Here is a 12,904-nt window from a genome sequence, read left to right on the forward strand (position 1 = left end):
AACAGATGCTCATTTCCACCTAATTTTCCTATAACAGATCGTTAACAAATTAATTGTACTATCATTGATTGTTGCATCTTTCGTTAGAAAACTAAAGCCGAGTTTAAAGTTTTTTTTGCTATTCTAACGTTAAGCTATTCTGAAGTTTCAGGACTCACAATCTATTTTCAGATTTCAACATAGCCAAACAAAAATGTAATGTTGAAAATTTTTAGTCAAGTAAATTTGAATTGAAAACTGAATTGAATCAACTAAATTCAATTCCTACGCTAAGCAGTAAATCATTTTTTACTTTTCCAAAAATTAGTTGTTAGATTTTTCTTGTTACTGAAATTTAGCATTGCTTGAACAGCACAGCTTGCTTAAAATACTTTTGGAAAGACATTTTAATCTTAGAGAAAAAAAGGTTTCGGACATATTGCCAAAAGCAACAAAATTTATATTTACTCGTTTTGAAGACTGGTATAGGCCAAATAATACACTTTGCCCCGAGTTTAATTTCGTTTCAAATGTCAAACATTCGCAAATGACTTCAAAATTGAATTTTAACAGTAATTTCACAGTTTAATTCTCAACAGCAGCAATCTGAGCGTAGTTCAGTAAAGATGTTACAAATTAATTTCTTAGAGATCAAAAACGATATAAGAAATCCAGTAAAAATGTGGTATAAAATTGAAGGTTTTTATTATCACAACTTTAAAATTGTTAGAATATCGATCAAACTATAGTCTTAAACTTAGTGAGAATTAGAAAGAAAGTTTGACTTACCAGATTAGAAAGACACGCAATATGACTTCGATCAAAGAAATTATATAAAAGAATCGTCAAGAAATGGTGCTTAGAATCAATATTCGGTTCAAATTGGTGAATCTAGATAACTATTATTAGAGTTAGATTAATTGATGTAAAATCTTCCCAGCATGTATTAAATGATGATATCTCCGGAAGTGTGAATGAAATCTTAGAAAAGTGCAAATGCATTCTATTTATGGTTCCCTTTGCGACTGATCTGCAGAAGCAAACCATATTGGGTAACCTTTGCGACCCCACTATAAATCACGGGGCTAAGATTAGTTTTGTATCTTGACTTTTTCACACTGATAATGGGTATATATACAGCTGATTTTTGGGTCCTTTTTCATCCCCAAATTCAAATCACCATCTTGATCTAATAATCAGATCTCTCCTGTAAATCTCTAAATTCTACTGTAAAATATCAATTTGTTATTCTCTCAGTTTTGAGAAATTAATTCTTTTACTTAGTTAAAAACGCTTTTTATTCCGCTTGCGAAAGTCCATAACCCAACAGGTTATGGGCCCAGCAATTTTCTAAGTCATAAAATTAATTTCCAAAACAAAACTTATTTGTTGACAGTCATAATCCTTTTCTGCTTAGTACCTTTTCTTTTCACAACTGTTTTGAGTGCTCAAACTCCAATGGATCAACAGACAGTGAAGCTGCTGACCTACACAGGAAAGGCACAGGACTTTCCAATCTGGAGCACAAGATTTGTGGCGATGATGCAGACGAAGGGACTCTACAAATCACTACGGGGGACAGAGGAGCAACCCAATGAGCCTGCGCCACTGGCCAATGGGGCAACCAACGATGAGAAGAAGAACCACAAAGTGCTGAAGGATGCATATGAGAAGGAAGTTGCAGACATCAAGGAGAAACGGAACAATGTGTGGTGCCATCTGGCACTGACTCTAGATGCAACAGCCCTCATGCTGATGAGACATGACTGTGTGGGAGATGATGGCATTGGAGATGGAGCAAAGGCTTGGAAGCTTTTGCAAGAGAGATTTCAAGAGTGTGGAGACGCCGACAGTGGTGACTTTAGTGGCACAGCTTGCTCGACTGCAGCTCAAGGATTCTGAGGATTTGGACAGCTTCTTCATCAGAGGACAGGAGTTGCTCACAAGGCTACAAGCAGGGGAAGCAGTCTCAGAAACCCTCTTCAACGCCTTGGTCCTCAATGGTCTAAGTGGTATGAAAGTTTTGTTATACAGGAAAGCTTCAACCCGGCAACAAACTTCACAGATTTGAGGAAAAGGCTGCAGAACTTTCATGAGAGCACGGTGCAGAGACACAAGGGACAAAGTGGTTCAGTGGCACTGGCAGTGAAGCGTGACTTCAAGAAGGGACCCAAGAAAGGAAACTGCTTTGTGTGTGGGATCCCTGGACACTTTGCCAAGGACTGCAGGAAGAAGGAGACAGCACAATTCAGCAAGTGTGGTGAGAAGGGTCACCTAGACAGGGCATGCAAGAGACAAAGAGATGGAGGCAAACATGAGTCAGTGGCAATGGGTCCAACATTGGCTACACCAGACGGGGAATGCTGGGCAGCTCTTACCCAGTGGAAGACAGCAGGCATGCTAGTGGACAGTGGTTGTACAGATCACATAGTGACGAACATCGATGCGTTCCTGGACTTTGTGCCCAATCAATCAGTGGTCAGAAATCCCAACGGAGAGGCTTCCAGAGTGGTGGGCAGAGGCTGTGTGAGGATGAGCATACCCTCAAACAAAGGGGAATTCCAATGCGAACTCAAAACTGTTCTGTGTGTGCCGTACTATTCTTCAAACCTCCAATCAGTCTCAAGATGCACGGAGTGGGGACTTAGCTTCACTTTCGAGAGAGGAAACAGCTGCATTAAACTCGAAGCGAACTCGGGTAAAACTAACACAAGAAAATAATTTGTTTTACTTACCCTGCAGCGTTCTAGAATTCAAGATGAGTTCCAACAGCATGAAACTTGACAGTGCAAGGAAGTGGCACAGACGATTGGGTCATTTGAATCAAGCAGGTGTGGTCAGGAATGCACCAGAGACAATGGGGGAACTCGATGATGTATGCAATGTGTGTGCATTGGCCAAGATCACAAAGACTCCAGTACCAAGAGTGGCAGAGACCCAAGCAGAAGAGAAGCTGGAGAGGGTTTCACAGACGTGATGGGACCTTTCAGAGTAGAGTCACTGTCAGGGTTCCGGTTCTGCATAGTGTTTGCAGACCAGTACACAAAGTTTGCGTTTGTGGAATTGCTTAAGGCAAAGAGTGAAGCATTGGCCAGCCTGAAGAAATTTGTTCTCAGTGTGGGGACGCCCAAGAAGCTGAGGCAAGACAATGCGAAGGAGTTTCTCTGAGAGCAGTTCAAGACGTACTGCTTAGATGCAGGCATTCTACAGAAGACCATACCAGAGACGCCACAACAGAATGGGTTAGCTGAGAGGTGCAACAAGACACCGCTGGAGATGGCAAGATGTTTGCTCATTGACTCAGGACTTCCCAAGATGATGTGGGGAGCAGCAATTCTTCACGCAGCAAGGATCAGAAACTTGGTTGTGAGACGAGGAGAAGAGAAATGCCTAGCAGAGCTGATGAGAGGTATAAAACCTAAGCTTCCAATTAGTAAATTATCTATTTTTGGTCGCACAGTCTTCATTAGGAAGAGGGACAGAGAAGTCAGCAAACTTGAACCCAAGGCACTGGAAGGAAAGTTTGTGGGTTACAATGAAGGAGAAAACGGATACCTGGTGTCATACCCAACACACGCAAGGTGATGGCAGTTCGAGATGTGAGTATCAAGGAGTTTGAAGTGGGCTCAATCCCTGACAACAAAGAACCGGCTGACCTACTAGATGATGGGTCGGAACTGGGAATCTGGCACCCAGATGATGGTCATCAAGACGATGACAACAGAGAACGACAGGACACATCTACTGCAATAAAGGAGGAGAGGCATGACGCAGGGAGCGTGAATACTGAAGAAACAACACTGAGACAAGAGGCCTCGGATGTTGGAGAAACAGCACTAAATGAAGGATCTACTGCAACAAGAGGGAGTCACAGAGACTCAGAGTCACTGAAAGACACTGACACAGAAGACTTCTCAGAGACAGTTGGCTTCAATGAAGATGTACTGGAACACGCGGACAGAGCAGAGCCCAGACGAGGGACACGAGCAAGGAATGTTCCGCAATTTTTTGGAGAAGTCAGGACCCATCTTGCTGTGACTGAGGGCGACTATGTGGAATCCAAAACAGTCTACGAAACCAAGCAAGGTGACGATTGGGACCAGTGGCACCGGGCAATGAAGGACGAGGTCAAGGCACTCCAAGACAACGAGACTTGGAACCTAGTGAGACCACCCACGGACAGGGACGTCATACCGGGCAAATGGGTCTACAAAGTGAAATTGGGACCCAGTGGTCAAGTGGACAAATACAAAGCGCGCTATGTGGCGAAAGGCTTCAAACAAGTGGAAGGACTGGACTACTTTGAGACTTTTGCGCCTACCTGCAAGCCAGAGACATTCAGGATTCTACTTCAGCTATCAGCGAAGCAGGGCCATGTGATGCACCAATTTGACGTCAAGACTGCTTTCCTGCACTCACCAATCGAGGAAGAGGTGTATCTGAAACAGCCACAGGAGTTTGTAAAACGCGGATCAGATGGGGAGAAGTTAGTATGTCGACTAAATAAATCAATTTATGGTTTGAAACAGGCTGCTAACAACTGGTACAAAGAGCTGGCAAACTTCCTACTGAGACAAGGGTTCACCAGAAGCAGGAACGATCACTGCTTGTTCGCAAGATCAGAGGCAGAGGATCACACCTTCATCTTGGTCTGGGTTGACGACATCATAGTAGCATCAAGAAGTATGACAGTGGTCTCTGATGTCAAGAAGGCACTAGAAGCAACCTTTTACATGGAAGACAGAGGGAGACTACACTGGTTTCTGGGTCTAAGAATCAGACGAGAAGATGGCAAAGTCACAGTCGACCAAGAACGCTACATAGAAACAATGCTTGAGCGGTTTCAAATGGATCAATGTAAACCCTCAAGAACTCCAGCTGATTTGAATTTGAAACTTCAGACAGCACAGAACGGAGACGAAGAAGTGGACCAGAGGAGTTACAGAAGCTTGGTTGGATCACTTCTGTATCTGGTCAAACAGACGAGGCCAGACATCATGTTCACAGTCAACACTCGGTCCAGACACATGAATGCACCTACCAATCAACACTGGATGTGCGGAAAATGACTTCTGCGATATCTTCAAGGTTCAAAAGGTTTAAAACTTATTTACACAAAAGAGGCTAGTTATGATTTAGTGGGGGAAAGTGATGCAGACTGGTCTGGAGACGTGAACAACAGAAAATCAACAACGGGCTATTACTTCAAGCTCAACGGACGTGGCGCAGCACTCAGCTGGGGTGTCAAGAAGCAGGCCACAGTTGCTCTTTCTTCATCAGAAGCAGAATATCAGGGCATGGCAGCAGCAGTTCAGGAAGCACTCTAACTGAAACAACCTCTAGAGGATTTTGGCATCCAACAGAAACGTCCAATAGCAACCAAAGTTGTATCAGACTCTGCCAAAACCCAGTCATGCACAAAAGGAGCAAGCACATCGAAACAAAGTTTCACTTCATCCGTGACAAGACTGAGGATGGGACTATTTCAATTCATTACGTCCCTACAGACAATATGGATGGCAGCGGACATCTTCACAAGGTCCTTACCCGCTTCGAAAGTGGAAACATTCAGAGCAGTTTTGATGGGAACAGACTCAACGCAATCAGCTCAAGTCTGAGTGGGGGTGTTAGAATATCGATCAAACTATAGTCTTAAACTTAGTGAGAATTAGAAAGAAAGTTTGACTTACCAGATTAGAAAGACAAGCAATATGACTTCGATCAAAGAAATTATATAAATGAATCGTCAAGAAATGGTGCTTAGAATCAATATTCGGTTCAAATTGGTGAATCTAGATAACTATTATTAGAGTTAGATTAATTGATGTAAAATCTTCCCAGCATGTATTAAATGATGATGATATCTCCGGAAGTGTGAATGAATTCTTAGAAAAGTGCAAATGCATTCTATTTATTGTTCCCTTTGCGACTGATTTGCAGAAGCAAACCATATTGGGTAACCTTTGCGACCCCCACTATAAATCACTGTGCTAAGATTAGTTTTGTATCTTGACTTTTGCACACTGATAATGGGTATATATACAGCTGATTTCTGGGTCCTTTTTCATCCCCAAATTCAAATCACCATCTTGATCTAATAATCAGATCTCTCCTGTAAATCTCTAAATTCTACTGTAAAATATCATTTTGTTATTCTCTCATTTTTGAGAAATAAATTCTTTTACTTAGTTAAAAACGCTTTTTTGATTCCGCTTGCGAAAGTCCATAACCCAACAAAAAATACTTAAAGCAGTATATAGGTCGTTTGGGCATAAAAATCTGGCAAGAAAATAAGCTAGGAAGATAGTTTAAAAACCTTTGTTGCGCAATTTATTTGAAACGGCTTGTTTTCCTGAATTAAAAACTACTTAATGGAGGGTTGGAACAATAAGAAAATATAAACCGACTAGGGCTCTTCTCTCGAACAACAGGCGGGGGTAATTGAACTTAGAGGGGGTGTAGCTTAATGTTTCACGGGTGCAAAAAACCAACGAACCCATAGTGGTCCCCCGGACCTCCAGGATGCCATCCAAACATCTTAACCACTAGGCTACAAAGTCGTTGATTGTTTTTCGCTCACAATCGCTTTCATATAAGCAACAAACTTTATTTCAGAAAGACTTAGACTTCTAAAAAATGAGGAACTCAAGCGTGAACAGTCACTCAAAAACTCAAGGAATGTTCTAAAAAGAGCAAAATTACGGTCAAGTGAAAGTTTTCCATGAGACCCACGTTAACAATAAAAACTTCAAACTCCGTTCAACAGCTATCAATCAAATTTGTCGCCCTGTTCAAATAAACTTCTCAAGTTAATAGCGGCCAGCTGAGTTCAAATTCTAATTGAGAGCAACTGAGATCAGACAAAACTCTGGAAATTGGCGAAAAACGCAGTACAAAAGTTACATCGGTTGGACGCAAAAAAGTCACCAGCACACGTAAATAATTGTGAACTAAATAATCTCTAAAGATTGTTTAACAGCAATTAGTTCTTAAAAAGCAGCCTTTGGGGGCAAAGAACATCACTCGAAAAAGGTCGAAAAAGTCAAATTAAAAGGATCCTACAAATACAATCATACTTGATGGAAACGCCAAGTTCTTGTAATCTGGATGGAACAATATACAGGCACAAACTGATACTATCACACTGAGCTTCATATTTGACCTATATATAGCCATGTTCGATACTATTACAAAATCAAACTTGAATCTAATTTTGAAGTTTCAATAAATTCAGAAAATTCCTCTCAGTGGGCAACTAGATACCAATCCCACTCAAGTGTCATCACAAATAAACAAAAAAGGGCTTCTCAAAAATATGTTTTTACGTTTTCACTTTATTGCAATGTGATTCAGAGTAGTAAAAAAAACTAGCATTAAGCTTTGTGAAGTATTAAAAAAATTCGACCGTCAAAGTCACTTTTTGGATCGATTCCGCTTCGGCCTCCCCAGCTTAGCGGGCAACTTTTAGCCCCCCCCCCCCCCCCCCCTCTGTCAATCATGCTTTTTTACATAGTAGCTTGCTATGTAACAATTTTTTTATTGGGGCATAAAAAACACCAAGGACCAAACAGCTGATTTTGATCAGGACTTTCACATTCCTGTTGACCTCTATATGCTTGCGAGACGAAACAAGAGTAACCCGACTGGAGTTTTCCACAAAAAATGAAAAGTTTTCCACAAAAAATGAAAAGTCCTCAAAAACATTCGACAAAATTTCCCCACCAATGAAAGCGATAACTGACCAACACGTTTCAATTCTTCTTGAATTTCATTAAGAAAGTAGCAACCAAATGAAGGATCAAATCATTCTCTCGATTTGAAATAATGCAAAAGCTATTAAGGAGAGCAACTATTAAACTTATTTTGTGTTCCGTTATAACTAATTTCAACTTCTGCCGAGCACGCTGAAATTGAGAAAGATAAAAACTTCAAACTTCAGAAAAAAACTTAAACAACTTCGAAAGTCGAACGGAAACTAATTTCCTTGATCAAAAAGTTGTATTAAAGTGATTCCCTTTGGTTGCTGTGCAAAACTAATCAAGTCAGGGGCAAGAAATTGATAGAACGATCCAATTTGTCAGCCAAAAAACATGCATGAACACACTACGAAAACGATTGCTAAGTTCGTTTCAGAGCAATTATGACCTAGCATCAGGTATTATTGGTCTGCAGGGTCAGGGCATTTGTATTAAAGTAATGGTATTTGTACTATTGTTTCTATTGTTAGTAAAGCATTATTGCAGTGCGCTGTGAGCAATGTTCTGCAAAAAATGGTTTCTAAAAAGCTATCTTCCCTTGAAAAGGATTCTCAGGGTGCAGAATCAGTTTAACACAATTCTCTTGTCAAGTCATAATTGATTTTTTACACACATTTCAAATTTCATCTCAGATTTGTTAGGTTTAGCGAAAAATCCAATAAACAACTTGCTGTAAGGAAGAAATATTCATTGGTGTTCACATTTCTAAACTAGTCATTAGCAAAGAATCATCTTGTGGCACTAACAATAACAGCAATGGGTTTCTGCGAACTCTAACTCTAAAGAACCGGCAGTCGATCTCACCAAAAAAAATAATATTCAAGCTGATAAGAGAAACAAATGTGAAAAGAAATCTAACTGAACAACAAGGAGGCTCCGTAATGTGCGTTCGCACCTAATGTTCCGACCCCGCCCATCCACATTTCGGCTTAATTATCTACCAAATGAGGATGGGATAGAAAACTTGAAAATTCAAGAATTTTTCGAAAATAACTAGTGCATGAATAAGAAATTAGGTCCAACTCAAATAACTCAATGGACTTAAAAAATGCCTCTTTAGAAGGCAGAGGAGATTTGCCATTATCAAAAATACGAGACAATACGAACAACAAAATCCAATAACAACAAACATTAATAACATCCAAAACTCGATGTCTATCAGTAGAAAAACTTTATAACAAACTCTAAATAGCGGTAGTTAAAACATTAATTAAACAAAACAACTAGTTCATTGTTTTTCACTAGAAACAAATGGAACCAGTCCTTATTGAGAATCGATAACAAGTAGACAAAAAACCAACAAGCGGCCAACAAAAATTACGCTCATATTTTTTGAAAGCAATTAGTTCCAAAGTAACGAAAACACTTAGATATGAACTGAAACCATTAAAAACTTTTTGTAATACGATCATTTATATTTCCATGAGATAAGACATGGGACCTGTCATTTTAACACTTTTTTCATACGACTACAAAAAACAAACCCAAATCAATTTTGCGAGAAAACCGTGTCAAAGCCGTTAAAACCGTAATCTATTCTCTAGAATAAGAAATGATTGGTTGCAAAATTTTTGGAACACCGATATCTGACCACTCATGAATGAGACTAAGTAACAATTAGTATTTTTCGAAAACAATTAAAAGGTCATGAAAATGATTAGCTATGCATTGAAGTTAACAAATACGTTTAATCCCCTAAACGAAACCATCAAGACCGTTTCTTATCAGTATATGTCCTACATTTACAAAAAAAACGTCAAATACAGACAATAACAAAAATTAGAATATTTCTTTGAGACCGGCCTTTTTATAAAAAGTCAAACGTAAACAAAAACAAAGCCAAACACAGACAATTATTAAAAAAATCGAAAAACAGACGTTAAACCCGTTATAACTCTATGACTAAAATCAATTCGCAGAAAACTTAAGATATGTTCAACTACGCCTTTTTCCGACGCCAATATTGTGATATAAGACATGTAATTAACAAAACAGACAATTAACGAAAATAGACAAAAAAGAACAGAAGACAAATATTTGAATTTTTCGAAAACAAAGTCAAAATTTTCCAAGTCATGAAAGCATCAGCTATCATTTCTAGTCATCCAACAGGGTCCTTAACTCCTACAAGGGAAGCCATTGAGACCTGTCATCAGTCAAAATTTGTCATACGTTTACAAAAAGAAACTCAAATAAATTTTTTTTAAATCATTTTTTTAAATCATTTTTTAAATCATTTTGATAAAGCGGTGTCGATACCGTTAAAATGATAAACTTAGTTTAAAAACGAGCTCCATTCAAATGCGCCTTCCTTCAATGCCAAAAAGGATTCAAACTTGAAAAAAAAATTTTGAAAACATTTATATTTAAAGTCATGAAAATCCGTCAGCTGTAAATTGAAATATCTAAACGCGTCGGATTATTCTCCACGAAAGACACTGAGGCCTGCCACAACGCAGAATTAGTCGACTAAAATTAAAAAAAACAATTTCACTTTTTTTGCGAAGAGCCGTTGTCAAAGCTAATAAAAACAATAATTCCACTAGAAAGATATCTCCAATTGTGTCTTCCTTTGACACAAAAATGTGATATGTGACCTTTAATGACACTAGGTAACAAATAGGCAAAAACAACAGACAAAAAACTCTAAGTCTATTACATGTTTTGAAACTGTCCACACTCACTTTAAACATTTATTTAAAGAGTCCACACTCTTGAGATCTCTTATTATTCAGAAATTCTCATACAACTACAAGAAGAAAGGCAATCAAAGACAAATGAAATAGATTCCATTAAATTCTTCTAAAAAACGTTGTCAAAACCGTTAAAACAAAAATCTATTCCTTGAAAAACTATCAGTTCAATTGTGCTTACATTTTGAAAACCATTAATGTGATAAGTGCCATTTAAATAAATTGATAATGTGACAAAACCAGAAGAAAAGAACTTAAAAAATGGGCAAATGTTAAATTAGTTTTTTTGTGAACCTAGTAGTTTTCAAGCCAAAAACATTTTTTTAAAGCATTAAACCACCCTAGAGATTTAAATCTGATTAAAATGAAAATGCTTTCCGTATCTGTAGTAAATAGACTGCAAGTAAATGAAAAAAATATTAAAAATAATAGGAGAGCTGTATTATCGCTTGTTTGAGAACAAATGAGTTTAAAATTCAAAACGACAAAAGTTTAAAACTAAAAAGTTTTAAAACATTAACTGGCATTTGTTCATGAGACCAATTGGACCTGTCAGCAGTGAGCGTTCACAAGAATTGTTCCACTCTGTAATAACATAAGAAACTCTATAATTTCAGAAGACATCAACTGATTACAATCCGGATTATTTTTGGATTTTATAATTACAAGACCAGATGAAAACTAGCCTTGCTAAAACTCATCAGACATTAAGAACATGCAATGGTTCCCGGTTTAATGGATAAAGATAATTTGACAAAAAAGTTCATATATCAAAAAAAATGTTTGTATAATTATTAGATATATTAGCTCAAAACCGGCAAATTTTCCAGAAAACTGTCAAAGAGAGCGGGGAGGTAAATTAGCCCTCTCTTGAGTTGAAGCCAATCGTGTCAGCAAATTTGGGGTGTTCACTTTCGGCAAATTTAAGCAAAGTTGACTAAAGAAGCCTACTTACAATTTTCGATTAAAACAGCTGACTTTTTTAAAAATAAGTAGCAAAAGTTTGAGCCAAGAATTAGATGAAAAAATTCATCGACACTCTTCTATCTTTAGAGAACAAACCAACAACGCTTTTAAAAGTTTTAGCAAAACTGACAAAATTATAGGCAAAAATTCCAGAAAACGTGAATAAAAACGGCGGAAATCCGTCTATTATTCACAAAACTATAAACCTCGTTAACTCCCTGAAAAATGCGAAAATCAAAAAAAAATCTTCTTAATTCCACATTCTAAGCTGGACGGGCTTTCCAATGAAACCACTCACAGTTCTCTACGATGAACATATCGATCGGCCAAAATTCATCGAACAAAAAAATCCATTTGAGTATATAGCTCCTACCCCCACAAAAGTGGATCGGAACAACTTTAACCCGTACATTGCGATCCATTTCAATTGTTTTCTGCGTATAAAACCATTTATGACAGGGCGAAAACACTACAACAATTTCAACACAATGTTAACAGAAACAGAAAATCTTTGAAAAACAGCAAAGATTTTCAAATTACATTCTTTTGAGAACGCATTAATATGCAGCTAGAAGCTCAATAATTGATCCAATTTTACAACGTACTGATGCTTTCAGAAAATATGACAGTTGTCAAAGGCAACGTGAATTTAGAGCAGAAAAATATTTTTATAAAAGTACATTATATTTTAAAATGACCCAATTCACTGTCACACTAGTTTTAACACCGACCCCATTTTTCGAAAGTCATTTTGTTAATGAAAGCTTTCGTTATTTTAAAAAGTAGATTGGCATCGGCTGTGCTTCGCACAGAAAGTGGTTTAACGTATGAAATAAACGCCAAAATTAGCTCCGCCAATGGTAATCATTTAGCTGTCTATTTTACGAGTTATGGTGAGTTTCGGTTTAACGAATTGAAAAGGAATTATGACATCATCGAACTTCATGATTATTGAAGTGCCAGTGAAGCAGGATGCAAAACTCCACGCCGAAAAAGTGTTTAAGTAAATATTCTGAACAAAGAGAAAAAGGGACTGATTTTTGACGGTGCAATACTCTGAGAGCACAAAAGAAGTGAAAAAAAAAACGGAGCGGAGTCAAATTTTTTGTGCTATGTGGAGCGTTTTATAATCAGTTTTTTAGATTTGACAAAAAACTTTTGGTTCAGTGGTCTTCTTTTGGCTAATGCAAAGAAATAGTTTACTCTTAAGAGCATTTGAAATTTTTCCAGCATTTTTCAGACTTTTTGCATCTACAATTTTGAGCAATTTTTTCGCTTTTTCGCATTTGAGACCATTTTAGTTGATTCTCATCATTTTTAATTTTATGCACCTATAAAATATTATGGTCGCACTCAGTATTTTCTAGAAGCGAATTGATTCAGATACAAAAAACTTACTAACATTACTTAAAAAAAACTGATTTAATTCGGTCAAACAGTTGTCAAACTTTTTTTAATTATTCTTAGATTTTCTGTCTATTGTTTTTTTGATTGAGTAAAGGTCTACCA

This window comes from Convolutriloba macropyga, chromosome 5 (assembly GCF_964194025.1).
Source record: "Convolutriloba macropyga chromosome 5, txConMacr16.3, whole genome shotgun sequence".
In the NCBI taxonomy this organism is placed as follows: Eukaryota; Metazoa; Xenacoelomorpha; order Acoela; family Convolutidae; genus Convolutriloba; species Convolutriloba macropyga.